Source organism: Rhamphochromis longiceps, linkage group LG3 (assembly GCF_057381845.1).
Source record: "Rhamphochromis longiceps isolate RC_006_pf linkage group LG3, R_longiceps_female_GT1.1, whole genome shotgun sequence".
Taxonomy (NCBI): domain Eukaryota; kingdom Metazoa; phylum Chordata; class Actinopteri; order Cichliformes; family Cichlidae; genus Rhamphochromis; species Rhamphochromis longiceps.
In genome coordinates this window covers 41,640,190-41,644,740 of record NC_140559.1, presented here as the reverse complement: position 1 = coordinate 41,644,740, position 4,551 = coordinate 41,640,190, and the positions used below count along the sequence as shown (strand labels likewise).

At 42.5% G+C, this 4,551-nt stretch overlaps 1 long non-coding RNA gene across 1 annotated transcript; it reads left to right on the top strand.

The window, feature by feature from the left end:
• The first annotated feature begins 2,992 nt into the window (after nt 1-2,992).
• LOC146674713 (uncharacterized) lies at nt 2,993-3,670 on the top strand. Its single transcript, XR_014910631.1, has 3 exons — nt 2,993-3,031; nt 3,137-3,211; nt 3,630-3,670. It is a non-coding gene; the product is annotated as an uncharacterized LOC146674713 (long non-coding RNA).
• The last annotated feature ends 881 nt before the right edge of the window (nt 3,671-4,551 follow it).

Genomic DNA, 4,551 nt, shown 5'->3' with positions numbered 1-4,551 from the left:
ATACGGAATCGTCCCGTATTTCGAAACAAAAGTACACGTCCCGTATTGAGCTAATAAGGGACGCACTTTGTCCCGTAATACAGTGAGAATCAAAAGTAGTCTATAACTTTTAATGGAATTAACGCTTTGTTTGAAAACATAATTCCCAGCCCCTCTCCTGCTTTGTGACCAATGAGCTGACAGCACACTTATGACAATTCGAGTATGACAATTCAGATTACCGCTCATCTCATTGGTCGAGGAAAGGTCGCTTGCGGAGAAAATACCGGAAGACAACAGATGACCACAACAAGAAGCATGGCCAACAGGGAAACAAACGCCGACACTGCGGTGCAAGTCTCGGACGACAGTACACCTAAAGCTGGGCAGACACTGTGCGATTTTTTCAGTCACGATATTCAGCTCCTGCTCAAACTGCACGATTGACTTGCAGGGGTTAGAAGTTGGTAGGTCACGATGCAGGGTCTTACACTATACGACCCGATGCTCTGATGCGACCTGAGAGCTCACACTGTGCCTCCATAACATGAAGGTTATAACAGAAAATCTGTCGCTCGCTCGCTCTCTCTCTCTGTCTTTCACTCACACAGACACACCACCACCATCAACTTTGCTAAATTGCTAATGAAAAACATTGATCAGGCAGCTGTGATTGAGCAGCAATGTAAATCCAACTATTTTCACGTTTGTTGTGGTCGTGATCATTTTGTGATGCCACATCGAAAAGGCTCGGATGAGCTTTCCAAAGTTCTACAAGTTGTGCCTCCATCGCTTGTGTCCAGATCACACGCTGCACAGCCGTGCTGCAACGTCTTTTTCACCGACGTTTACGTGTTTGCGCGTGAGCAGTGTGAGCAGCTGTGGTGAGACCCTCACGAGCGATTGATGATCGGGAGCTGGTCGTGAGGTGTTAATCACTTCTCGTTACCCCACGTATACTACACGACGCACGATGAAGGCCAAAATCGGGCCGATCGCCAAAACCGTCGCACGACTCAAAAATCGTCTCAAAATGGGCCAAAAATCGCACAGTGTGAGCCCAGCATCAGAGCAGCAATGTTTGTTCCCCTCAGAGAAAGGGAAGAATGGGAAAAGGAAAACACCTGGCTGGAAAAAGTTAATATGGGCATGTGCAGTGAATATCAGCGCTATGTGGCCAGAAGTGTGATAATATAACTTATTTTGTGTAATAAACAACTGCAAGGATAGATAGTCATCTATTTGTTGTAATCAATACATAAAAGTAATACATAGGTGAATAATGATGATGAGTTATGATGCGTAATCATGGGAACAAGCGGGTTTACAAACAGGAGCAGCTGATTACCATTAGAAAAGCTGAAATAATACCTCAACTGAAGCCAATTGTACTAAATGCACTAAATGTGCACTGTTACAAGAATATTTTTCTTTCTATTGTTTTCTATTATTTTAAGTTAAGCAGGACAGAGTTCTTTTAAAGAAAGATTTACTTATATTCTCAAAAGTTAAGCATGACAGGCTTCTGTTTAAGAAGGAGACCTGTTTTATTGTGTTAATGTTGTCATTTTGAGCTAAAAATAAATGGCTAAATGATCATTTGTTTCACATGTGTTCATATCACAAAGAATAGAATATGCATCTACTTAAATCAACTTCAAGTCAAATGGTTAAAAAAAATAATTTCACACACAAAAAAAGAGCTAGAAAATTCACCACACTGGGAATGGTGAAGACAACTGGGTTGCCCGGCCCTGGCCACGAGGTGTCCCTTATTTATTTTTCAGGGAGTTGGCAACCCTAGTTGTGGAGGACAGACTAGCAGCCGAACACCTACGAAAGCAGGCAGATCACTGATTACAGATCTCCCTTAGTGAACTTGCACATGATTGATTACAACTTGCAGCCTGAGAGACTGAACTTTAGATACAAGATAAGTGACTAAGGAGGACAGGTTTATGTGCATTACTTTAAAACTGGTTGCCGTGGCCGGAGATGCTCTGAAGCCGCTGTCTAATAAAGATGCCTCCAGGGAGAAAAAACATGAGTGTGAAGCATCTTTATTGGAGGCAGCAGTATTTTTTTGTTGGTTTCTCATTGCTTTTTGTGAACTGTCAATTTCTCCACTAATACCAGGATGCAGTGTTGGCAGTTTTATATAACCCGGGTATACAGCCATGTAATTATTCTGTCTTTCATAAAGAGGCTTCATAAGAAAAATACACTGTTTGGTCTTTTTGTAGACCAACTCTGCATGTGAAGTACAGATTGTCCCAGAGTCCCAGAGCCCAGGTACAAGAACATCTTGACTATCTGTCCCTCCAGCCTTCAAGGTCCACTGCAACACAGCTGTATGGTCTCGATGAAGGTCAAGGTTGAACAACTTTCCTTGGATCTGGATATTTGTAAACTCAAATGTGACGCAATGAGGAGCTGCTAACAGGAATTGAAAGTACAACACAGCCACTGGATTTCTACTGTGAGAGGACAGGAAACAGATTTTTGCAGCCACTTCTTAGGAAGACATCCTTGGCAAGAGTCCACCCAGCTGTGAGTGTATATAAGAAGGTTCAGAGATGATGAACCTCACAGTCCTGCACACTCAGGCAGCTCGAGAAGTGAAGGAGACGCACAGCAGCAGAGATCCTTCATATCTGAGAAGAACAAACCAGTTGAAGACTGAGCCTTCAGTAGATCCTTCACTCAATAATTTAAAAGCTTTAAGATGAAGACAAGTGTTGCCATCCAGTGCATCGTTCTCCTGGCCTGCATGGCCCTTTGCACTTCACATTGTAAGTGTGTTTTTATGGAAAACCTTGGTGTATCTGTGCATCTTGAGTGGAGCTGAATTATGAAAACAAATCAATTTAAATATAGTTATGTTTAAGTAAAATATGAAACTGCAGCAGTTTAACCTTATTTATCACTTTCTACCTTTTCCAGTTATTCCAAGGTGCCGGTGTTTGAACACCAGTAAGTCTGTAAAGATCGCTCTCATCACTCAACTCAAGCTGGATGAGCCTCGTCCATACTGCAACAGGAGAGAAGTCATGTAAGTACCCACAGTGACAGGAGCACATTATTAATAAGAGCTCAGTCATTAATAAGGATTGTTTATAAAGTGGTTTTAAATCAAAGCTTTCTTTACATGTTACAGTGTCACACTGAAGGATGGGAGTGAACGGTGTCTCGATCCTCAGTCTAAATTCACCATAATGCTGCTAGAAAAACTGTAAGTCACACAGATGTTTTTTCTTTCATTCACTGGTGTTCAACTTAATGTGAGTTAAATGTTAGAGAGAAAGTCAGTGAAGTTAAAACAGGAACATCAACAGTCACTTTGGAGCATCGTGCGAGGCTCTGCACATCAGTGATTAAAAATACTGATGGTTTTAGAGTAATAGTTCAAAGCTCAGGATGAAAACTGCTTCTGGGTCACAGGACAAATCTGATGGATGAACAATTAACAAGCTACAATAATTGAATGTCTTTATCGTGTTTTTGCTGGTAAAATTCAGGATCGTCATTCTCATAATTTAGAAGGTGAAGAAGTTAAGAGAGAAATCACTGCTTGAGTGTTATGAGTTATGAATCTGTTCACTATCACTGGAGCTTCAAGGTCTCACGTCTGTGATTTGTTGTCTTCACAGGAGGCAGAAGAAAAGTCAGCATAAGACGACCGTCAGCCCCCAAACAACCACATCATCAGCCACAGTGTCAAACTCATTATGATGCACTTTGCATGTTTATTACTGTTACACAAAAGAAACCAGACATCATTCAATGAGAAGAAGAAGCAGCCGAGATCCGGTGCAGATTTGTCCACCACATCCCACCGTGGTCTATGGGACTGAAATCTGGTGACTCTGGAGGTCATTTACATGCAGTCATCTCACTGTCATGTTCAGGACACCAGCTTGAGTTGTGAGATATGGTTCATTGGGCGACCGTGGCTCAGGGGGTTGGGACTCGCATCTGTAACCGGAAGGTCGCCGGTTCGATCCCTGGGCTCTCTGTCCTGGTCGTTGTGTCCTTGGGCAAGACACTTTACCCTACTTGCCTACTGGTGTTGGCCAGAGGGGCCGATGGCGCGATATGGCACCCTCGCTTCTGTCAGTCTGCCCCAGGGCAGCTGTGGCTACAACTGTAGCTTGCCTCCACCAGTGTATGAATGTGAGAGTGAATGAATAGTGGTATTGTAAAGCGCTTTGGGTGCCTAGAAAAGCGCTATATAAATCCAATCCATTATTATTATTATACTGCAGGAAGTAGCCTTCAGAAGATGTGTACACTGTGGTCATAAAGGGATGGACATGGAAACAGTAAACAGTGAACATTGTTCAGCTGTTGGACTGGATACATGTTTAAGTATTTGGGATTTTTTATTCTTTTTTTAATGCACTTATCATCAAGAGTGGCTCCTCTGATTTTAAACCAAAGCGCTCCAAACCAGCTGATATGAGAGATCCACTTGAGCTCGCTTCATAGTTCACCCCTCTGTTTTCCTTCCCTCGAGTGCAGCCTTTGTGTTTTGTGTTTTATTTCATTTCATCGTTGGTCTGTTCTGGATTA